This window comes from Apodemus sylvaticus, chromosome 14 (genome assembly GCF_947179515.1).
Source record: "Apodemus sylvaticus chromosome 14, mApoSyl1.1, whole genome shotgun sequence".
NCBI classification, from domain to species: domain Eukaryota; kingdom Metazoa; phylum Chordata; class Mammalia; order Rodentia; family Muridae; genus Apodemus; species Apodemus sylvaticus.
Genome location: NC_067485.1, coordinates 30,166,813 through 30,192,483, shown reverse-complemented (window position 1 = coordinate 30,192,483; position 25,671 = coordinate 30,166,813). Strand labels below are relative to the sequence as shown.

The 25,671-nt window shown below is 40.3% G+C and overlaps 1 protein-coding gene across 1 annotated transcript in view; it reads right to left on the bottom strand.

The window, feature by feature from the left end:
* Window positions 1-25,671, bottom strand: part of F13a1 (coagulation factor XIII A chain) — a 182,620-nt gene that overhangs the window by 138,194 nt on the left and 18,755 nt on the right. The gene's annotated exons all lie outside the window — the stretch shown is intronic.

The window sequence follows — 25,671 nt, the reverse complement described above, 5'->3', positions numbered from 1 at the left end:
ACCCTATTCTGGCCACCTCTGACTGCACCGCAGCCTACTTCTAGGCCTCTACCCACCCCTAGCCCAAAGGCCCTTCCCACATCACATCCAACCTCCATACTTAAGAAGATCCTGCACATTCTTCTGGATCTAGCTAGGTGAGATTACCTGATCTTCCTTTCTATACATCCCTCCCCAGCTCCCAAATATACCCTCTTTACTTCATGCTTGGACCAGAACACACATCGTTCCCAGAAGCCCAGTCTTTTGTGTCCCTGACTTTATTCCACCTAAGCCATTTCCAACCTGTAATGTTGATACTGTTATGAATCCTAATGTAAACATCAGATATGCAGGATATATGACAAGAGGCCCCTGGGAAAGAGTTGTTAGCATATTCTCAATTTTGGTCCAAAGCTTCTCTGTCCACATCAGACTCAGAACTAACAAAAGAAATTTACATGGCTGGATCTTATTGCAAAAATACAAACAATATGGAAGATCAAGCCACTCACTCCTCTTTAAAACCTGTTATCCTACAGAAATGCTTGCCGTGGCATGGTAAGAATGCAGTGGTGACATGAATATCTTGGCAATAACAACAACTCTCCAAATGCAGTTAAAACACACTCAGTAAGAAGGACATTATGCCTGGTGCTGGAAACCTAGTCAACTACACAAAGTTAGGGAAGTCATGGATCTTGGAGGAGAACCCACAACCACCACTGTACTAAGCCAGCATAATCCCTGATATTCTAAATATTTGCCTTTATACCCAGAGCTGAGTGTAGTTCTTGTCCTTCATCATGGAAACATCTTCTTCTCCCAGTCAAAGACTATTACTGAAACTCACAACCAATCAAAATGCAATATTGTGGAACCAAAATCCAAGTGATAGGTTTACAACCTGCATGTAAGACTCATGGATACTTATGGAAGAGAGAGTGAAAATATTGTAAAAGGCATAGGAACATGGAATTTTCTGTGACATTGTGTCTTCTTAGGAATGTCAGAAGCTACTCTCATAAAGTCACAACAACATGGTAACCTAACCATGAACTAAACAAGAATGATATCAACAGACATGCTAATGTGAACAGGGGAAAGCTCACAGGCCTCAGTTTTACTATAGGCAACTCAGGAATGTTGTGAGCTAGATAAATAGTCCTCCCAGGTTCTTAGGGTTTTATACCTGTGAAGAGATACCATGACCAAGGCGACTCTTACAAAGGAAATTATTTAATAGAAGCCAGCTTATAATGTCAGAGGTTTAGCCCATCATCATCATGGTGGTAAGCATGACAGTGTGCAGGCAAATGTGCTCCTGGAGAAGGAGCTGAGAGTTCTACATCCAGATCAGCAGATAGTATGACATAAACTGACTTGAGTTTTTGAGATCTCAAAGCTCATCTTCCAGTCATAGCCTCTTATAATAAAGCCACATCTATCCCAAGGCCATACCTCCTAATAGTGTTATTCCCTATGGTCCTATAGAGGCCATTTTCTTCCAAACCATCATACCCAGGAATGAGCATACCAACTGGTTTCTCAATACATAATAACCAAAAATATTTGAAACTGAAGAAAAGAATGAGCATATATATGCAAGTAACATTAAACAGACTAAACATATTGTATTTATATATTTAAAAATACACACATACATACATATATGTAACAGAAATTGGTGAAAAGGAGGGCATAATTTTGAAAGTAACAAGGGGGGCATATGGAAAAAAGGAAGGAGAAAATGATGTTATTATATTACAGTCTCAAAAAATAAAAGAAAAATATAGTAAGTCAAAGAATTAAGAACCAAGATATAGTCTATCACTGAGTAGCACATCAACCTTATTTCTTTTTAAAAAGATTTTTTCCATGCAGTGGAATCCTACACTGAACCAGGAGAACTTTGTGATGGAATGCCTTGGGAAGACCACAATTGTTCTGAACATCATCCTAAAACCTTAATTTCCTATTTCCTTTGGTCTCTTATTACCTACTGATTTGCCCAAGGTTTGCTTGAATAAAAGTTATTGATGAGTATTTTTTATGTGCAAGAAAAAGAGGATGATTTGATAGTCCATGAATGACATGTCTGCTCATCCACCCATTTGACAAAAAATGACACGATAGGGAACTTTGTTTAAACTCCCACCACCATGTTCATAGGCAATAATGCCTCGGTATCTTCAGGCCCAGGGTCCTGACTAGAATACAGCAAATGGATTTCCAAAGTTCCTACTCAAGGGGAAGAGACTAGCTATCAGGCAATCAGTACAGTTTCCTTGCACATTCAAATATCATTGGTCTGGTTGGTTTATTAGTCAATTTGACACAAACCTAAACATATCTAAGAAGAGGGAACCTCAATGGAGAAAGTTCCTCTACCAGTTTGTAGGCAAGTCTGTAGGGCATGTTCTTGATCATGATTGATGTGAAAAGGCCCAGCCCACTGAGGACAGTGCCATTCTTGAGCAGGTATATAAAGAAGCAAATGGAACAAGACAGGAGGATTGAGTCACTACACTGCATTCCCCCATGGCTTTTGTATCAGTTCCTACCTCCAGGTTTCTGCTTGAATTTGTTCACTAACTTCCCCCAATAATGGAGTGTGACAACAAACAATCCCTCTCTTCCCCAAGTTGTTTTTGGTCATGGTGTTTTATCAGCAATAGAAACTGCAATTAGCATGATTATTATTATTATTATTTGACGATAGCAGCAAGAGAATGATACCACGAACATAAGGAGCACCTGGACCACTGTGAAGACCTAAAATGCTCTCAGGTGGTACTGTGATTGAACGTTAACCATAGTAAGTCTTTCTATTATAAAGAAGTGGAACTCCAGGAATAGGGCAGGGGAAACACAAAACGAGCTTAAAATAAGGTGTGTCATGAAGGAAGGAAGAAGGAAGAATGTTGAGGCAAGTTAGATCTCTTTCTATCTGGCAGCATCTAGGATTGAATATCAACTTAAGAAATTATAATAACAGATGTAAGTAACTCAGTAAAATGGACATATCAAGAATCCATACTGATACCCATTTGTTGATCTATTGTTAGACATTTTCTTGACAGAGTAACTGAAATAATTTGCTCTCTGGTGTAGTACTTTTTAATTACATAGGGAACAAAGAGTCACTTTTAAATGGATGAGCTCACCAGCTACCACTGTACTGGACTCTGTGATCTGTGCCCAGAGCGCCCTTCAGGAATGGCCGAGGCTTATCCTCTTTGAGAGTAATGAGAGAAAATGGTCATAGGTGGGCCAACTGAAGTTGAGGAGAATTGTCTCATCTCGGTAATTTTATTCTAGGCAAAACTCACCTCTAATAACTCATCAACATATGCACAGAGCCCAATTCTGTTGTGTCCACGCCATCTCTAAAGGTCCACATGGAATAAGCAATTGCCTGGCAACCCAACTTCCCCCTTGATCCAATACTCTCCTTCTTTCCCATGAATCTGATTATAATAGCACCCTTAGTGCACTTTTAATGGATCTAGCAGATTTCTAAGTCTCTTTCCTGAGTTGAGGTAGCCAATCTGTACCAGCACGTTAATGAAATGAAAACTCACATGACAGTAGGGTGACATGCAAAAATAATGCATGTAATCAGGTAGGATGCTTTTATAATTAGAAACTACACACACACACACACACATACACACACAATGTTAAAATTTAGTTCTCATTGTGAGGCATTAAAATATGAGAGCAGTGGGACCTTCAAGTAGACTCATGTGGCCTCTGCCGCTATCAATGATTTGATGCATTCTCATGTCATCCCAAGAGTAGGTTTGATATAAAAGCCAGATTGGCTCTTGTCATCCATGCATCTCTTTCATCCTAAGATGTCATGTGCTGCTTCTGGGATCTGTGGATATCTCAACAATAAGATGTACGCCATCAGATATAGCTGCCTTATCTTAAATTTCTCAACCTCTAGAACTTTAAGCCAAATACACACATTTTTCTTGGTACAAGGTTTTTCTCTTAAAGCAATAGAAAATGATCTGACAGGATGACCTGAGAATACCATGTTATTTCCGTTATAATTCTGAGGAAAGTGTATGACTGATTTTCATAATGAAGCAATATCATTCAAAACCTCTAAGTGAGAGGCAAGAGGCATACTAAAACTTTCTACTTTGTAATCCTCCCAGGTATCAAGTCATGAGTGTCTTGGAAGGACTGCACAGCTTATATTAGCAACTTTTCTGTGACTGTGGTAAAACACCATGACCAAAGTCAACTTAAGGAAGAGAGAGTCACTCTTGGTACTAGAGAGATAAGAGTCCATCCTGGCAGGATGTAGCCATGACAGCCAGCAGAAAGCATGATTGTAAGAACAGAAAGCTGAAAGATCCCATCTTTAACAAGATAACAGCAAACATGAAATAGAACAAACTGGAAATAGTGCAAGGCTGTAAGCTCTCAAAGTTCATGCCAGTGACGTACTTCCTCCAGCAAGCCTGCACCCCCACCAGACAACCTTCCCAGACAGTTCCACCACTAGGAGACTGTGTGTCCAATGTGTGGATCTATGAGGGACACCCTTGTTCAAATCGCAATACACCTAGTCTAAATTGGTTTCAAATAGAAGACAATTAAGGAAATTAGACACAAAGCATGACATAAATGTCTTATGTGGTCCTGCATTTGATCAGGTCTCCATACTGTAAAGGGCATTATTGAACAATGGTGAAACTCAGATGGGTTTTGAAACTAATGCAATTACATGATACCTCCCACCCCCGGCCCCTACCCCCTGTAATGTCATGATCTCCATGCTTATGCAGGAGAATGAATGTCTTTGTCTGAAACAAAACCAAAACCAAAACCAACCAAATGAACAAAATACTAAAATCCAGGGGTGGCAGGATAAGAGGTTAATGACTCAGATGGTTCTGGAATAAAAACAGAACTTCACATTGTTCTTCCAAATTTTCTGCAAAATGAAGTTTGCCACAAAATTAACAAAATGTTGTGCAACAAAACAGTTACATATGTGCATGCATATTCATTGTTCAATTATTCTACACATTCATGTCCTTCATTGTTTTCAACTGTCAGGGATACAACTCTAAACTTCTTAGGATAAATAACATTTTTTTTTTGTACTCTATCTAGCACATGAGTACTCGTCTTTCAGAAGAACAGTTTGGTGGGATACCTTCCCTATCATCTGACCCCAGGGATCACCCTGTTTCTACCAAGAGGCATGGGAAAACTCTTTCCTTAAGAGATATCATCTCTAAGAGAATGCTGACTGACTAGTAGGAGTAAATAAGATAGAACCCAGTGAGATGTTTAGCCTGAGAACACAGATCACACCCAGGGGCTGAGGAATCAATGTATGAGTGGTAAGTTATCAATTCCCCCAAACAGATGATGAATCATCCACAACACAGGGTCATCATTAAATCTAGCAGAGATAAGGTGTGAGGGGAATTCCTTTTTAATTTCTAAGGTTTATTACCTTGTGCCTACACCTTAAACAATCTGGCTATGGTTTTTGTCTTTTCAAAATTTTATCTTGAAGTCTACAAACACAAGTGCTGTCTTTTGTGAATCATTTTTATTTTTAAAATTTGGCTAACACTCAACTCAAGTGTCTTTGACATGTTTAAAGCAATTTGTTTCACAAATATAAGAGTTGGGGAAGATTGAGATGGTTGAAATGAGATCCTGGAGGCAATGTGTCATTTCCTCTCCCTCAGGAGTACGTTGCACAAATAAGAAAGCTGTTGGATGGAAAATGCCATCCTTGCTGTCCCCACCACCTCGTTTCTGTCACTTTAGTCACAGAAACATTTTTCATCTCTTTCGCGAAATTAATTGCTTCAGAATATTAAAGGCTCTTGTCTATCTGGCCACTAACTTTCTGCTCAACCTAGAGGTAATTGTCAACTTAATTTTAAGGTATGGAGTATCAAGTGTGGCTTTTGCTGTGGGGAGCCAGTTATGAGACTGGGAGAGAAAGGTACTTCTTTCCTATTTCTCCCCATACAAGGAAACGGAACTTAAAATAGCATCAGTTCTTAAGATGTTGCAAACAGAAAGCCCAGTGCCTCTATTGCAGGGGCTGAGAGCTTTCTGAAAATGAATGTACCCTCTCCCCCCAAATAAAGTCCTGCAGATGCCTTTCTCTGCTGGCTATTCACTCCCACAGTGTGAGGTGTCATACACATTGCTACCAGACTGCAGGAAGGGCCTGCCATTTCATTCCTCTATGCCTATCTTCATCAGCTTGGCAACTGTAGCAAAATACTGTAGCCTGGGTGACTTAAACTATTGAGGAATATTTTTCATACTCCTGGAAGCTGAGATCTTGAAGATCAAGGTGCTGGGACATTTGTTTCCCAGTGAGGGTTAACTTCCCAATTCATGGCATTTTCTCTTTCTATCCCCATGTGATTGGCAAAGAATTAAAGTATTCATGTCTGGTATTGTCCTTTTCTGTGCAGGGCACTAAACTCATTCATGAATGTTCCACTCTCATGGTATAACCATCTTCAAAAGCCTCATCTCCAAATACTATCGCACTGGGAGATAGATATAAGAGTTGGAGGGGACACATACATTTAGTCTCTAACCTATCTCATTTTGCTTCTCCAAACCATCTCTCAGTCTCACACTGAAGATCTCAAGTTTCTTTCCTTGCCTGTACTATACTTAATCTGAGCTCATCACATCTATTTTCTCCCTTTGGTGTGGAACTATGGGAAATCATATGGTGATAATTGGCATATCCCAATGTTCATGGCTGGACCATGGGCCTAACATCTGAAAAGATCCTTTAAGAAGGCAGTGTCTACAGAATGTGAAGAACCCTGTTCTCTCCTCACATCCTATGTGGTGACTAGAACCACACTGTGGCAGGTTAGGAGCTTAAAAAATTCTTGCCTGCAAAGTATAAACCTGAAGTGAGAGTCGGAACAATTACTCTCATAGATATTAAAAGGTTGGGAACATATCAAACTCTCATCATGACTGTCAGGTGACACCAACTTTCTTGGAAATGAGTTGTAATACAGCTGTTTGGGGGGATGACATTCACTCTTGCTAGGGAAAGCTGGGTAGATGAAGTTTGTGGCTTGAACTGCCCAGCAAGCTCCATGCAATTCTTTAAAGTAATGGTTTGTAATCTGTGACTTGAGAGCCCCAGAGGGGTTGCATATCAGATATCCTACATATCAGATATTTACATTATGATTTATAACAGTAGCAAAATTATAGTTATGAAGTAACAATGAAATAATTTTATTGTTGGGGGTGGGGGGTCACCATAACATGAGGAACTATATTACAGGGTCATAGCACCAGGAAGGTTGAGGACCACTGATTTAGAGGCTTAGACAATAGCGTCTAGGCTTTTGGATATCTATATGCCATTGCACGTGTCTCCTGTAGCTGGACTACACAGAGTGTGTTAGAGTCTCAGAGGCATGTGACTGGGACCATTTATCCCCTTGTCGTTCCAAGTTTCTGGTAGCTCCTACGAGTGAAGTCTATTTCCCCTGTTGGATATCTTTTTGCATTTTCTACTAGCTTGACCAACCAACCTCCACCCAGAATCTTTGGTGTCTATAGCAACCTGCACATCCTGCATATCTCAGACAGGTGCAGACATGGGCTTGACTCTTTCCTAGCAGAAGGCAGAAGTGGCTGGAGCTTGGGCTTCTTGTCTCCACTGTGAAGAGGTCGGGAAGGATCCATATATTGTCTCCAGTGCTTGCTTGGTTTGTTTCCAAGCTCCATCCCTGTTTGCATATGAAACCTGTCCTTATAGGCAGCTTTCCTTCTCCCTCCCTGTGTTTTCATCTTGAATGAGCATCTCAGCTTTACCTGACCTCTGATGAATGCAGCCACCATGCAGTTCTAAGGCTAAATAATAATGCACCCCATCCAACCAAATGTTCCTAGCTCCTTATGCTTTCTCTTGAAGAAATGGGAGTTTCCATACCATTGGGGAATGTGCCCACATTGTTCACTATCATAAGATTCTCTCCCCTAACACTGCCACATTCCTCTAGATTTCTACTAACTTCTCTGATTTCACACCCACAGGTTCTAGGGTTATTAAGGATAATTCTTTTAATTCTTCTATATGCCAGCATTTCCATCACTCATCTAAGACTCTCTCTTCATATCCTGGATTATGGCCCACTCAGTTCTGTCAGACCCTGGCTAATCTTACATGTGTGTTATATGTATGTGTGGGGGGTATCTAAATTCTTCATTGGGTGCAAAAAATGTCTAGATGTGCAAAATAAGTATGGTGGGGAAAGTGACTATAATTTTGTGTAGCCCCAACAAGTGCTATGTTGTTATTTCATGAAATGTACTCTGTGATGGGCATTACCTTTACCCATGAGCAGCGATAGGTGTTAAAGTATTTATAGAAACATGCTGATCAGAGTGGCCAATCCTAGCAATTCATCAGACAGTCGACTCTGGACCCTTCTCTTCTTTCAACTCCTTCCATCTGCCTTGACGGTCCAACCCTCAGCATCATCATACTAGTCACACTGACTCATGGTGCTCAACCATTTCTGCTCTTTGTGCCAGATCTCTAAACATCATACTTTGTCTCTCCACATCTCTTCATGGAGAGCTTGTGTGTTTTTAGGATGCTGCTTTCTCCAAAGCAGCAGTCAGTCATCTGAAAGAACCAGTTTGCGTAAATGTATGAGCAAGAGCTGTCAGAGAAGGACTAGCTGCTGCTGCCGTCACAGGATGTTCTCTCTTTGAATTAGAGAAACTGCTGTCAATATATCTCCATCCAGAAGCAAAGCCACAATGGATGAGCTCAGCCTGCTGTTCTGGGAGCACTTCCTGTTTCATCACACACAGAGCTGAATCTCTACCTGAGTACATACTAGTCAGATGACAACGGCTGCTCAAGTTAAGACTCATGAACATAATTTCTGCTTTCCATTTAAATGAATGCTTGAGCTTAAGAACTTTATTTTATTATAACTCACCTTACAATCATTTTATATATCTCCTCCAGAAACCTCTATTTTGAAAAATATGCTTTCTTTCACAGCTCCAAGCATGTGAAAATTATTATATTTCTAGATGGACTGTCTATCTCTCCCTTCTAGAGCCTTCCCACAGGCACTTTGGTAAGTCTGTAGAAGAAACATGCCCTAGTTAAACCTCTTTAGCTCCTGACTCCACAGAGTTCTGCACATTTTCTTGAGCTGATTTGAAATGCTATTGGAAACTAATGGTCACTTAATTGGATTTGATCATGTTAATAAGATTCTGATCATTTAATAAAAGAGTTTTTCTAGGTTTGCATTGGGCTTTAACACAATGAAATGGATGTTTAAGGAGGATAATAATGTGCTGGATAGAGAATCCAGATGTCACAGCCCATCCCCAGGAATCAGAAAATAAGTTACCAACCAAGTAATGATAGCAGACTGCTCCATTATGGAGACTCAGTCCTCACAGGCTATCCAGAATTGACCTCTATCTCTGTGCCTGAAAAGTGAGCGGTACCAAAACTGAATATAGAAAGGAGCTTTAGTCCATGAAGGAATTCTTTTCTATTAGAAACTGGTGCAAATCAGAGGACAAGCCATTTGCCTTTCATGAACAAAAGCCTTTCACACCTAGAGGTCAGTCATGGCTCTTACCCTCAAGAAATGCTCCCAATTCCTCAACTTTCTTTTCTAGACCTGCCTGCCTTGTCGGAGACTTTACTCTCCAGCTCTTTCCTGCAGTCTCCTTCTAGACTACTAATCTGTTAACTGTTGAGTAACTGTTTCCAAAATCCCTATTACTCTTACTAGAAATGACTCTAAAGTAGTGGTTCTAAACTTTCCTAATTCTGTGACCCTTTAATACAGTTCCTCATGTTGTGGTGACCTCTAACCATAAAATTATTTGTGTTGCTACTTCATAACTGTAAATGTACTGCTGCTATGAATCATAATGTAAATATCTGTGTTTTCAGATGGTAACCCCTGTGAAAGAGACGTTCTACCCAAGAGTTGGAATGACCCACAAGGTGAGAACCACTGATCTAAAGACAGGTTTAAACCAACCAAAGAGTTCCGGATGGAGCTACTCATGGCTCCAGCTGCATATGGAAAAGAGGATGGCCTTGTTGGACATCAATAGAGAAGAGACTCTTTGTCCTGGGAAGGCTCCATGCCCTAATATAGGGCAATGCCAGGGTGGGGAGGTGAGAATGGGTGGGTGGTTGGGGGAGCATCCTCATAGAAGCAGGGGAGGGGTCGTGGGATAGGTGGTTTCTGGGATGGGGGAGGACCAGGAAAGGAGATAACATTTGAAATATAAATAAATAAAACGTACAATCAGCAACAACAACAAAGACAGCTTTAGAACATGAGATTGTTATGCACAACAACTATTCATGCCTTTACATTCCTTCCAGCAGTGTTCACAACACTGTTGGTGAGAGAAAAAAAATTAAAATAATTCACATATACAATGGAATACTATTTAGTGATGAAAGAGTGAAACCCTGGCATTTCCAAAAACCACCAATGGGCTTAGATTCACAGTGTTAAATAAATGACTCAGATATAGAAATTCAGATAAGACATGAGGTCACTCTGATAGAACAGGAAAAGCTAAGCTCACAGAAGTAGAGGATAATCCTGGTTACTGGGGCCTAGCGAGGGGGGGAAAAAGGAGGAATATGAAGACTGACTAATGGGAACAAAGATACAGATTAATAGGTGGGATGCTTTGGATGATATTACAGCCAATGTCAATGTATTGTGAAAATGAAATTGGTCAAAGATGGGATTTGGATGTTGTCATCATGAAGAAATGAGTTTGAATAGTCAGGTGATCTGTGTGTAAAGCTGACATTCAACAATGTGTACACGTACCCATCCCCTAGGAAAATGTGCAGTTCTTACCTGTCGCTTAAAGGTAAATTAATTTCAATCAAGCTAAATATAGTACAGCTTGCTAAACTTCTGTTATATATATACATGCACACTATGAGATGTCATGGTGCAGAATGCAGTAAGACTTCATGCCAAACAAATTCACTGAACTATATATTATTTGTGATCTTATAAAGGCTGGTAAACAGCAATAGACAGAAAGTAAATTGTGAAACTGAAGGAACCACTACAAGCAAGCGCTCCTGTAGCTTAGCCAATCAATGGCTAGGGATGAAACTCACAGAAGAGTGCGTGCCTGGTATACACAAAGCCCCACGTTTAACCTTCAGCATGATAAATAAAAGAGAAGTGGCCAAGAGATTGTTTAGCCTGAGCCAGGGAAGCAGGTCCAGAACCCTGCTCCTGGATGCCTGGAAGGCTAAAGAAATTCTTTTGAACAGATAGAATAGTTTAGCCCATCATCATCCAGCGACTCAGTCCTCTCCTACTCAGTAGATAAATTCATAACCACTTATGCGTGGCACACATGTCTATGTGCATGAGAGTGAGGACAGGAAAGAGTGGGGAGACAGAGATGGAGAGTGACCCGTTATAGAAAGAGGGGGAAAGGAACGGGACTGAGATCCCAAGAGGTGAGGCTAACCCAAGACATGCTCAGCTATTTAAAACTCATCTCTAGCAGCCAGTCTGGCTGCTGCTATAGTGACACTTTGTGTGGGTTATCCTCCTGTAAGAAACACCATGGAGATGCAGCTGCCTCTGCACTTGCAATATTCTGAATAAGGCTGGTAATTGGGTCATCTTATTAGCAAGCAACTATTGCTAAGCAGTTGAAAGAGCTTCAGGTTATCTCCCATCAATCCTTGCATCGCGCTCAGGGAGGAACCAGAGGGCAAGGGTGATGAATAATTAGTCCACTTAGTGCCTTTCTTTCGTGAGTTTTCTATCCACTTACATGACGCTTCCTTTCAGATGGGAGCTGTAAGACCAAGGTGTGACAGTTGGTGCATTAGTTTGCATTAGGTATCTCTTCCCACTTTTCTCAGTCCTCACTTCATATTGGCAGGATGCCTTAGAATTTCAGGGAACATCCAGCACCACATCATACCTCACTTCAGATTACAACTTCCTAACGAAGTATAGTTTCAATTTTGTGGGTACTAATGAGTCACACTTATTAATTCACTAGTACAGGGAATGACAGTAAGACTCAGGGAGAGAAGGTGAGGTCAGATTAGAGGATCAGAAAGGAGAGGGGAAAATAAGAAGGATGAAGAGAGGTATAGGTTAAATCTCATTCTAACCCCCACAGTCCTTCCTGCATGTGCTATACATACAACATATGGGATGCAGGACTCACTGGTGACTCTGATACCCTTAGACCTTAATTTTATTTAAAAACTTTTGTTTATTGGCTGACATGCATAGACATGTATGCCTATAGGATGTGTGATTATGTGTGTGTGTGAGAGAGAGAGTATGTATGTGTGTTTTTGTGTTTGTGTGTAGATGTGTATGTGTGTGCTTTTGTGTGTGTGTGTGTGTGTGTGTGTGTGTGTTCATACAAGGGCAATAACAAGAAAGAGAAGATCACGATGAAAAGTGACGTGATACAGAAGAGAGTGGAAAGACCAGAAAGCACTCCTAGATAGTGAGAGATGCAAAGATAGCCAAAGGTGTAGATAACCATTTCTAACTCTTAAGGTGGATGAGAAGACATGCAGTGGGGCTTTGGACACTAAGATGTAGACACTGGTTGTCTTAGTTAGGGTTTCAGTTGCAGAGATGTAACACCATGATCCCAAAGCAAATTTGGGAGGATAGGGTTTATTTGGCTTGCACTCCTGTATTGGTGTTCAACACCAAAGGATATCAAGATAGGAACTCAAACAGGGAAGGATTCTAGAGGCAGAAGATGATGCAGAAGCTATAGAGGGCACTGCTTACAGGCTTGCCTCCCATGGCTTGCTCAGACTCCCTTCTTATAGAACCAAGGACCACCATTGCAGGGATAGTAACGCCCACCACACCCCCACTGACCAGTAGTTGAGAAAATGCCTTACAGCTTGATCTCATGGAAGCATTTTCTCAACTGAGGCTCCTTCCTCTCAAGCTGTAACTGCAGACAAGTTATCCCAGGGAGAAACTGGTCTGTGAGTTGTCAGGGCTCCTACTTGGATTAATTATAAAGTCATCAGCATGAACACTGCCTGTATACAGAGTATTTTTGAGTAGAGACTCGGGGCTTATGTGTTTGCCCCCAGGAAAGAAAAGACAGGACAGCAGTAGTTTGTGTTTGCCTTTTGAAAGTGTTTTTCTTCTTCATAGGTGAATTTCCTATGAATTAATAAATAGCAATTGTAGATATTTGGAAGGACATGGTATGACATTTTGATATACATTTGCATCATAATCAAAGTTAATCTAGCTAACTAATATCGTGAGCACTTTGACAATTTATACCTCTTGTGATAAAAATATCAAGAATCTATTTTATATTTGCTTTATTTGCATTTCAAATGTTATTCCCTTTCCTCATTAACCCTTCAAAAACCCCCTATCCCATCCCCACTCCCCCTGCTTTCCAACCCCCCTCCCACTTTCCTGACCTGGCATTCCCCTACACTGGGGCAGCTGAAGAATCTTTTTTTTTTTTTTTTTTTTTTTTAGCATTTTTGAAACAGGCGAGTTATTGACTGGGCTCTACTATGCAATGCAGCTGGCCACTAAACCCTTTCTCCCTTGCGACAGAAACTGTCCTCCTTGATCAACATCTTCCCTTTCCTTACTCTTCATCCTACTCTAGCCTTTACTAACAACCCACTCACTCTTGGTTTTTATGAAACTGACCTTTTAATATTCAACATGTAGGACTGGAGAAACGGTAGTTAAGGGTATTTGCTGCTCTTGCAGAAGACTTGAACTTGCCTCTTATCACCTATATTGGTATGTATGGCTCACAAACACTGGTAAGTCGAGCTCCAGGAGTTCCAATGGTCTCTTCTGGCCTCTTTGTCTATCCATAAGTACATATGCAAATAACTAAAAATAAAAATTTCTTATAAAAGGGTAGATGGGAGAAACTATTGTTTGTCTGTAACAGGATTAGCTCACTTAGAATGATGTCCTACACTTCTACCCGTGTTGTTACAAGGGACAGAACATAATAGTTCTGTCATTACATTAATAATCATTGCATGTGTGTACCATGCTTACTGGTGAGCACCTACATGGGTTCCATATCTTAGCAATCATGAATAATGTTAAAATATACATGTGACTGCACATTGAGATCAGCATATTTATTTTATCTTGTGGATAAAAATGATTTGGGTCCATGGATCATATAACTATGATTTTATTTTTTGTGAGAAATGACTATATTGTTCTCCACAATGACCTATTAATTTACATCCCAACCTGAGGGAATGCCAACAATAACCAGCCCAACTTGAGGCCCAACTCATGGGCAAGCACCAATCCCTGACACTATTAATGATACTCTGCTGTGCTTGTGGACAGGAGTTTAGCATGATTGACCTCTGAGAGGCTCCACCCAGGAGCTGAGTCAGAAGGATGCAGAGACCCACAGCCAAACAGTGGATGGAGCTTGGGGACTCTTATGGAAGAGTTCGGGGAAGGACTGTGGGCCCCGAAGGGGATAGGAACTCCACAGAAAGATCAATAGAGTCAGTTAATTTGGACCCTTGGGGTTCTCAAAGACTAAACCACCAACCAAAGAGCATATACAGGCTGGACCTAGGTGCCTCACCCCAACCCCAAACATATGTAGCAGATGTGTGGCTTGGTCTTCATATGAGTCCCAACTGGCATTGGGAGCTCTCCCAAAAGCTGTTGCCTGTCTATGAGATATGTTCTAGTTGGGCTGCCTTATCTGGCCTTAGTAGGAGAAGATGAGGCTAGCCCCATAGATATTTTATGTGCCAGGGTATGGGGGGGGGACCCATGGGAGCCTCCACCCTCTCAGAAGAGAAGGGGAGGGAGTGGGAGAAACTGTGGAAGGGGTGACCAGGAGTGGGGGCAGTGAACAGAATGTAAAGTGAGTAAATAAAAATAAATAAAATGATAAAAAGAATTCACCCCAACCAACAATATACAAGGATTCCTTTCTCTCAGTATCTTTACCACCACTAGTCAATTGGCCAACTTTGTTTTAATTTATTGATATATTTATTTACATTTCAAATGATTTCCCCTTTTCTGGACCCCCACTCCCCGAAAGTCCCATCAGTCCCCTTCCCTCCCCCTGTTTTCCCACCCAACCCTTCCCACTTCCCTGTTCTGATTTTGCTCTATACTGCTTCACTGAGTCTTTTCCGAACAAGGGGCCATTCCTCCGTTCTTCTTGTACCTCATTTGATGTGTGGATTATGTTTTGGGTATTCCAGTTTTCTAGGTTAATATCCACTTATTAGTGAGTGTATACCATGATTCATCTTTTGAGTCTGGGTTACCTCACTTAGTATGATGTTAGAAACAATGAATTCATGAAATTCTTAGGCAAATGGATGGAGCTGGAGAACATCATACTAAGTGGTCAACTTTTTGATGACCACCAGTCTAACAGGTGACAGATACAGACTGTGTTTTTAAATCACATTGTGTTGGTAATTAGAGATAAAGAATATATTTCACATGTCTGTTGGCCCTTCATATCTCTTCTGAGAAACATCTATAGAAGTCATTTGCCTATTTCCTCAAATAAGTTACTGAATCCCTGTGAACTTTGGTCCCCAGGATTTCAGTGGCAATCATTATTGCCCTTCCTGGTTCTAGTTTTCTCATTTCCAGTTTGATGTTATCATGAAATACCATTTCATATAAATTATGTTCTTTAACCTTAATCAGTTGGTTTAGTAAGCTTCACACTCTGCAACAAAACATCTGAGAGAATTAACTTATAAAGAAAAGGGGAGGGTATTTTTTCTGGAAGTTTGGATGTTATAGTCCAGGATCGAGTTTGTCCTACTGCTTTAGCCTTTCTGCCTTGGCCTCTCCATAGTGATCTGCTGCCAGGATTAGTTAATTCACCTCTTTATTCATCTGTATACAATAAGCTGACCTCCTCGATTCCAACATAAAACAAGCATCCTGCATTTTCCTAAATTTTTATGTTGGGGCCCTCCTCCACATCTATGTGATGGCAGCTTTTCTAGATGTATCTGACCCTCAGCACCCGTTAGTGTAGTACCCAAGGCTATGCAGAAACCAGCATCTATTTTATTTCCTTCAGAATTGGTCCCACTCTAGACCAGACTGGCCTCAAACTTGCAGCAATCCTCCTGCCTCAGCCACTGCTCTTGGCTTCAGATCTTCTTAGCAGTTTACTTAAACCCCTCTCTACAAAGGCTTTTGATTATTTATAGAACATCATGGAAGCTTCTTAACAAGTGGCACAAAACAACTTATCTGTCCCAGTTTTCATGCCCCACTGACCTTCGCACCCTGTGTCCCAGAATAGCCGCTACCACCCACTTCAGACCCATCTTCAAAAGCTCTTCCTGGGGGATTCCCTGAGTTGTGATCAGCGAGACACTACCTTCAAAATAACTCTAATCAGCTTCCCCCAAGAAGCTGGCACCAAACTCCACCTCTGTTTCTCAGGCTGTCCTGCTGACTTTGGATCTGCCCCTTGGAGGCAGGAAGTAAGCATCCTACTTCTTACACTATTCCCTGATCACAAGGTCATCCCCAGCCTCAAAGGCGGGGAGTGAGCATCTTACCTCTCAGAATGTCTCCCATGACCACATTCCTTGTGAAGACAGAGGAACCTTTTCTGATCAGATCCTAGCCTGGTGCTTTCTCATACAAAATGTTCAGTAAGTGATCACTAAACATACACCAAAGGAATAAAAAATAAGCTTATAACAAAAGAAGTCAAACAAAAATATATGGATGATAAAAATATGACTATGCAGAGGATATTTAAAAATCATTTTTGAAAAGAAAGTTGCTGAATGTGAATGCTAACTCAACATTTATTGTAATGCTCACACAAAAATCTTAAATTGTCATACTGTAAAGAAGGATATTATATTAAGCACTATCCATAAACTATGGAGCCACGTGAGTTGCATCTCTCCACACTGCTCAGTGCTCTATAGAACAGAGATAGCAGCCAGCTGCAACCTCGCACTTCCAGGGATGAGTCCTGCATTTTATTTAAGGGTCCTATAATAATAAAAACATACTAGGGTAGCATTTACAGTAAAACAATTTTAGTAAATATTCCACTAAACTAGACCCGTGTTTTGACTGCATGCTGATGTGAAGCCTCTAGACCGCAGAAATGTGTGGTGACTGAAGAGGCACAAACCACAGCAAGAGCCAAATGTATTTGACCACAGAATTCTTTTCTTTTCCCAGGGAGCATCTCGTGACAGTTGTCCATAGGGAAGACAGGCTGGCAAACACTGTCCTACTTTCTCGGGTGCCATTATTTGATGCTTCACGCAGATGCTTAGGAATAAGCACTCTTTGCGTCATCATTGCAGAAACTCACAGGGGCACAGATTTGAAATGACACCCCATCGAAGTGCTCCTTCGAGATGCCGAAATAGCCCCTTTCCAGGAAATGAAGCGTAAAGTGTAGACACAACATGGCCTCTAACTTATTCCTCTGTGAGATTTGGGGCAGGAAATTTCTCTGCAGGGAAACCATGTTATATGTGTGAAAAGCACACATCAATGTGATAATTTTATCTGGAATTTCTGAATGATTTTTTTTTTTTTTTAAAAAAAAGGAAAAACCACTAAAAGAATTGGCTTTCCGACTTTAATGGTTTGGATGAGGTGTTAATGTGTTCCCCAAAGAATGTGCTGGAAGCTTCATCCTCAGTGTGATGGTGTCAGGATGAGGTGGAACCATTGCAAAATGCTTAGTGCCAGGTGATTAGGTTCTTGAGGACTTGGCCTTGGAAGGGCGAAATGACGAGACTGGTCCTTGCCAGTTTCTAGCTTCCTTCCCAGAGACCTCTCCCTCTTGTATCTGCTCCCTCCATGTTGCCATCCTCTGATGATGGGATACGGTGAATGGATCTCTCACCCGATACTGATCAATCAGCCTGATGTTAGGCATCCAAAATAGTGGTCTAAATAACTCCTCTTTTCTTATGAAGTGCCCAGCCTTGGGTACTGTGCTTTAATTATGTTAAAATGCACTGGCACCTAGATGTGAGGAAGATCATTTGCTTCCCTAAGCCCTGGCAGTGCCTGCTCACCTCCAAAGGCTTTGAGTAACTTGGAGTCATGAGCACGGTGTACGGCAACCTCAAATTGTAACATAAAGCAACCTCACTCTAGCTAACTATCCCTGCATCCTGTGAGCCAGTCATCCCTCACTGGTGCCATTGGTCCAAAGCTTGTCTGACTCCTTGGGCCTATTCCCTGACTGGACCCTCTGCCTACTGCATTAAAGCCCCTCCTCATCCTGAAACGAATACCAAACCCAAACTCCCACCCTCTAACCTGTGTGTCTGTAGTTACCTTTAAGACTTCACTTTCCTACTTTTGACCCATCCATTCCCTCCCACCTCAGTTACTTTCAGATCACTGCAGTCACTCTGTCATCCAAGTGACCAATGTCTCCCTAACTCTTGAGTCCAGTGGGGAAGTCTAAATGTCACTCTCATCCCCTTAAGGCACTTAACTCTCTCAGCGTGTAACCCCCTGATTTCCTCCTGCTTCTCAGATTATTTGACCTTTGTGTTCCCCTCAAGGACTCCAGTTTCTGGCATCTTCCTTTAAAGTTGTTCCCCCTCAAGGTTTGAGTCCCTGTCCCGTGCTTTCGCTTGGCTTTTGCTGAGTGTTATCTACCCAGATGGCTATGCTATCCAGATTTCTTTCTGTCCAACCCAAACACCACCTTTACACTCCACAGTCAGACTGTCTTTGGACATGTAGTCATGAAAGTCACTCAAAAACTCCAAAGAACAGCCTCCAGACTTTTCAGGTTCATCTGGGCATATTTGCTTAATCATTTCAATCTTGATGTCATCTGAAAGGCGGTGGCCATACTGCAATATCCAGAAAGGTAGAAGTACGTGGGAAATACGCAACAGCCTGTGCTGAAGTGCCTCAAAAGAGTGAGTCACCAATGGGAAGCATGCCATTGTCATCAGTTCCCACACACGCACGTTTCTCTCCCGTTTCTCTGTCACCACAGCAAGAAGACCACGGGAGATACACTTGACTCATCCTTTCTCTTACATCACACTAGTCTTAATCACTTTGCCTCCTCAATATGTCTTGAATCCCAGGATGCAGAAACAAACTTCTTTGTTTCCACAATTGTAGCCCTCATCCAGGCTATTATCCTCTGCTCCCGGAGACTCTCTCCTCTGGTTTTGATGCTCTACACCCACATGATGTGTGCTGGAGCAAACCATCACGAATTCTCTATGTCATTCCTATCTCAGAACCCAATAAATACCCTGCTGACTCTTAGTAAATGCTACTCAAGAAATGAGAGAAATGGAATTGAAATGTTGGTAACAATATTTTGATGTGCTGTAGGTATAAAGGTGTATGTGTGTGTGTGTGTGTGATGTTTGTACTTGACATAGGCCTGAAAATGCTTGAGAACTTGATGGCTACAGTCACAAATGACTTCCCTTAGCGGTACTGCCACGAAGGACTGCCCCTCTCTGTTTCTAGGATGACAGAAATGGAGGGGAACCCAGCTTACATTGCACCCATTCTTAGGAGGTCCCATGACCCTCCTCTGAAGACACCTGGTATTATGGCTTGAATCTGCAATGTCCTCAAAGGCTCATGTATTGATAACTTGGTCTCTAGGTGGCAGTACTATTTTGGAAGGTTCTGGAAAGTTGGGGGGGGGTTGTAGTTGGATGGAGTAGAGCACTAGATAGAAATCTACCTTCAAAGGCTATACCAGTCCTCAGTCCCTTCTTGTCTCTCTGATTGCAATAGGTAAATTGAAGTGCCAAGTCTTCCACATATTCTGTTCTATTATAGGCTCAAAGTCAGCAGAGATAAGGGTCCTGAACAAAATCTCCGAATCATGGGTCAGAAGACAGTTTCCTCCCTGTGTCTTCTTGTGTGTTTGGGTGGCAGACGGGTAAGAGTGATTGATATGACCAGGGAAAGACATGTTCACAGGTTGAGCCTCCCAGAAAGGAGCAAGTGAAGCACAAATGCTTTCTTGGAAGCTTCTAGTAAATACTTATTTTTTTCTGGTAAGAGGTTCTGATCTTGCTGATGTCTTTTTCCCCTCTTTCAGCAGTAAAGGAAGTAGAGGCATGGAGCTGTAGGAGCCATGATGAGACCGAGGAAAAGGCCAAGAGGGGCTCTGAAGTCCTGGCCTCAACTCTCTGGGGCCCTGTGATTGAACCCAGGGAGGAGAACATTGCTCACAGATCAGACAGAGCATTACTCCAGAGGGCTGTGTAAGTACCCTCTACTGTGTCAGGAGAGCTGGGGAAGACGCAACAAAGGTTTCTTGCCTTGGAGTAACTTTGTCATCTCAGCCCAAATACTTATTACCAAAACAAAACCAAAGAAAAACAACAGCAGACACTGGACAGGATGTGAGGAAAGGAACGTGTGCCTATTGGTGGGTATAAATTAATACAGCCCAAGCAGAAAGTGTTGGCAGGTTTTACAAAAAAGTAAAAAATAAAACTAGATTAGGTTTGTAATCTGACTATCCCACTCCCAGGAACATATCTGAAGAAATCCACGTCAGGGCATCATAGGAAAATTCACATATCCACATGTACTGTTATGCTATTTACTATAGCCAATATATGAAATTAGACCAAAATGTCTACTGCAGACTTGATTTTAAAAAAAGTGTGTGTGTGTGAGTGTGTTTGTGTGTGTGTGTTGTTCAGCTCTAAGATACATGGAATCAGGTAACATGCAGGAAAACCAGTGGAGCTAAAAGACATCATATTAAAAATAAGCCACATATAGAAAGATGAGCGCCATGTTGTCTGTCATATATGGAAACAACAACAAAAAAGAAAAGAAATAGCTTGAAAATAGAATGGGAAGGGGGCTTACAGGAAGAGTCGGAGCTATCAGAGGAGAGTGACTATGCCACAGTGTATATATATATGTGTGGCACTATCATAACAATCTATTAGGTTTGTACAATTAATATGTGTTAATAATAGTAGTGACTTGAAAAAAATGCATTTTTCTTTCTCATCTAGAAATGAAGAAGGGGGAGGCTGTTAAAGTAACAGCAAATTAACACCACCAGCTGCTCTCAAGTTCCAGCCACAGCCACAGGTTAGCAAAGCTACAATTAACGCCCTGTTCCAGTTTTCCTGATTTATCATTGCTGCAGGCTGAGGTGGAAAGAGAGAAAGCCACACCCACCTCTTCAAATTCATTAACACCTCCCACTTAATGCTGCATCTGGCTGTGCCTGCATACAGCTAATGAATGCAGTTGTCAAATAGAAGCTTGCAGAAACCCTGGCAGAAACTCTCCCGTGCACTTTCCTGGACACCTTCTCCTTGGAAAAACCAATGCACATAGGCTCTTCTGGGACCATCTTGTTTAAATATTTTAAAATGAATCACTTAAATATTAAATGCGTATTTAAATAAGGAAGACAGGAAGGAAGGAAGAAGGAGGAGATGGAAGAGAGATGAGAGGGAAGGAAGGAGGGAAAGAAGGAAGGGAAGGGAGGGAAGAAGGAAGAGAAGGGAGGGAGGAAGTTAGAAGGCAGAATAACTCCTAAATAAACTCCCATGGGCTAGGTTCAGAGGACAGCAACAAAGAGACACTCTCTAGTATTAACCCGTTCTACTGTAGACAAAAGCCCCAGAGAAGCAGAAGGGAACAATAATAAAAAGTATTAACTGAGGCCTGGAAGCAGTGTGTGTGTGTGTGTGTGTGTGTGTGTGTGTGTGTGTGATTTTAACGTGGTAATAACATTCTGCAACTAGTAGATATGCTCTTTAAAATGAGTACTTCAATTAACATTGTTGATATTTTTAATTGTGTGTAACCTCTATTTTTGAAATATTGATTTTAGTTTTAACTGCGTGCACTTGTGTGAGCCTGCACATGGGAGTGCAGGTGAGTGAGTGTAGAGGGAGTGACAGGTGGTTGTGAGTCTGCTGAGATGGGAGCTGGACCTGAACCCATGCCATCTACAAGAGCAACACTGTGAGCCATGTCTTCAGTCCTTGTCATTTTTTAAAAAATAATTTAAGCATTTTCCACGTGCAGTTTTGTGTGGGGAGGGCAGCTCGTGAGAGCCACTTAATCTCCTTCCCTGTGTGAAGTCTGAATATCTAACTCAGCTCATCAGGCTTGGCAGCAAGTGCTTTTGCCTGCTGAGCCTTCTAAGCCTTCTAAAAGAAGAGATTCTCTGCTTCCAGATGAAAAATGATAAGGGCTGGAGTAATTCCAGCCTATCCCGGTCTTTGCGCTATTGCTGCAATGGCCCTGTGACATTTCAAATGACAGGAATTAGAAAAAGAACATGAGACAAACCACTCCCCCCCATCCCTGGTTCTTTAATTGTCTCCTTTGCATGTGGGTGATTTCTCAACTACTAAACAGGAGAAAGTTGAGATCTGTTTCTTTCTTTTTCGTATATTGACGGTAACTTTGGAATCAGGAAATATACTAATGTAATATTTCTTATAAGGGTTATAATGGAACAGCATTTAATGCTAAAAAATAGAAAAGCTAAGCAGGATTTCAAATACATGTTAGTTTGATTATGTACAGGTTTTAATCTTAAAAGTAGGATGAGCTATGTATTTTCTCTTTTTATACTGAAGAAATAAAAATCAATACTATTTCTCTTTTGTTTGTTTGAAGATGTCAGTTCTCAGTGTAGTATACAGTGTGGTACACTGCCCAGACCTCCCTGTTTTTATGAGGGTGTACTGGCTGACAGCTCTCCATAGGTGACCCACTCTTGCAGCCTTGCTGACCAACACAGGAAACTTAACAAGATGTGTTAGGATCACATCTGTTTGAATACAAGACATAGAAGAAAGAACCTCAGGTGCTGAAGATACCATAGAAAACATTGACTCAACAGTCAAAGAAAATGCAAAATGCATAAAGCTGGTAACCCAAAACATCCAGGAACTCCAGGTCACAATGAGAAGACCAAACCTAAGGATTATAGGTATGGATGAGAGCAAGGATTTATATCTTAAAGGCCCAGTAAATATCTTCAACAAAATTGTAGAAGAAAACTTCCCTAACCTAGAGAAAGAGATGCCCATGAACATACAAGAAGCCTTCAGAACTCCAAACAGACTGGACCAGAACAGAAACTCCTTCTGGCACATAATAATCAAAACACCAAATTCACTGAACAAAGAAAGACTATTAAAAGCAGCAAGGGAAAAAGGCCAAGTAACTTATAAAGGCAGACCTATCAGAATTACACCAGACTTCTCACCAGAGACGATGAAAGATAGAAGATCCTGGGCAGACCTCATACAGACGCTAAGAGAACACAAATGCCAGCCCAGGCTACTATACCCAGCAAAACTCTCAATCATCATAGATGGAGAAACCAAGATATTCCATGATAAAACCAAATTTACACAATATCTGTCCACAAATCCAGCCCTACAAAGGATAATTGATGGAAAATGCCAACACAAGGAGGGAAACTACACCCTAGAAAAAGCAAGAAAGTAATCTTCTTCCAACAAACCCAAAAGAAGATACCCACACAAACATAAAGATAACATCAAAAATAACAGGAAGCAACAATCACAATTCCTTAATATCTCTTAACAACAATGGACTCAACTCCCCAATAAAAAGACATAGACTAACAAAATATTTCTCATGTAAATCTTCAATTTTATCAGAAAGTGTTTGTAATTCCCCTTTAATTAATTTAGTAATGTTTTTATGTCTACCATTTTATCTGCATTATTCTTCATGATAATCTTCAATTTTAATGTCTTTCTATATATTTCCTCTATTTTATCAGAAATGTTTTCAATGTAAATCTTTGATTTTATCACAAATGTTTCTAATTCCACCTTCAACCAATTTAGAAAGAGTTTTTATATCAAACATTTTATTTGTAAAATTTTCCATGAAAAAGTCAATTTTAACATGTTTGTCTATATATTTCTTGAATTTTACCAGAATATTTTCCATGTAAATTTTCAATTTTATCTGAAAATGTTTATAATTCCACCTTCAATCAACTTAGAATTATCTTTATGCCTATCATTTTATCTGTATAATTTCCATGATAATCTTTAATTTTAACATGTTTTTCTATATATTTCTTAAATTTTATCAGAAATATTTTCCATGTGAATCTTCAAGTTTATCAGAAAATGTTTATAATTCTACTTTCAATCAACTTAGGAATACTTTTAAGCCTACCATTATTATATCTATATAAAATTTTCCATGATAATCTTCAGTTCTACCATGCTTTTCTACATTTTTCTACAATTTTATCAGAAATATTTTCCACATATATCTTCAATTCTTTCATAACATGTTTCTATTCTATATTCTACTTAATTTAGCAATGTTTTACATGTCTACCATTTTACTCTTTAATTTTCCATGAAAATTGTCAATTTTAACGTGTTTATCTGAAATATTTTCCATATAAATCTTTAATTTTATCATAAAGTGTTTTTACTTCCCTTTTCAATAAATAAATAAATAAATAAATAAATAAATAAATAAATAAATAAGATCACATCTGTTCCTTATGGGCTATCAGCAACCAAGGACCAGTCATGCATAGGGAGAAGGCCTCACCCTTCCTTGCAATGGGGCAGCTCTGCAGATCCCAGTCTAGCTACACAGCTTGGAGGCCACTGTACCTCTGTGACCTTGTTATTTAACTCTTCCCTCTTCCCATCACTGACTCCTTCCTGTATTCCTTCACACATGTTTATCCCAAGAGCAACCCAAATAAACCTTAGCAAGACTATATAGTAAGAACGTATCTGACAACACCAAATCAAAACAAAATGTATCTTCAGAGCATAGCAGTCCAAAGCCTGTAATTTCATTACCATTACCAAGTTACATAGTTAGACACAAAATTCATGCTTTAGTTTAGCTGGGGTGTTGCAACTTTTGACCAACATCTATGAAGACTATTAGAAGCATACTGAAACTTCTTATTTAAGAATATGTTTGGCTTTTTCATTGATTTCTCATGTTATTTATGTCACATATATAGATTTGTATTATTTTTTTTAGCTTTAGTTTGATCTTACAAAATTGTAGTTACCATTATATAGGACATACTTATTTCTAAATGTTTAATCCTAGAGGAGTAAAGGGTTTGATTTTCAAGTATTTGTCTCTGTCTAACCAGCTTAAGAAATTTTAGTATTGTGCCTTCCTTCCTTTGATCTTGTTAAGTTTTCTAAATATACATTCATAACAGCATCAATATTATATAGTTTTACCTCTCATTCCCCATTGCTTATAGAAGAACTCCTATTGCCTGGTGTCTTTCTACAAACCATACAGCAATGCTTTCTATTTAGTAAACAAACACATAGATAACACATATTTCTGTCTTATTTCTGATAATAACTGAAGTTTTAGACTCTTTCTCTCTAAAGCTGCTGTTTGAGGGGCGGGAGGTAGCAAACCTGATCTCTTTCTGAAAAATCCAGCTGATTTTTAGTTTATTTCAGCTGCTATCAATATGATTGTCTGGCTTTCTCCTCAGCTTGTATGAGTATGTGGACATATGATTTTACTTCAAGTCTCCCTTGCCTTTTTTTTGTGTGCTTGCATTTCTTCACTCTCCATAAGT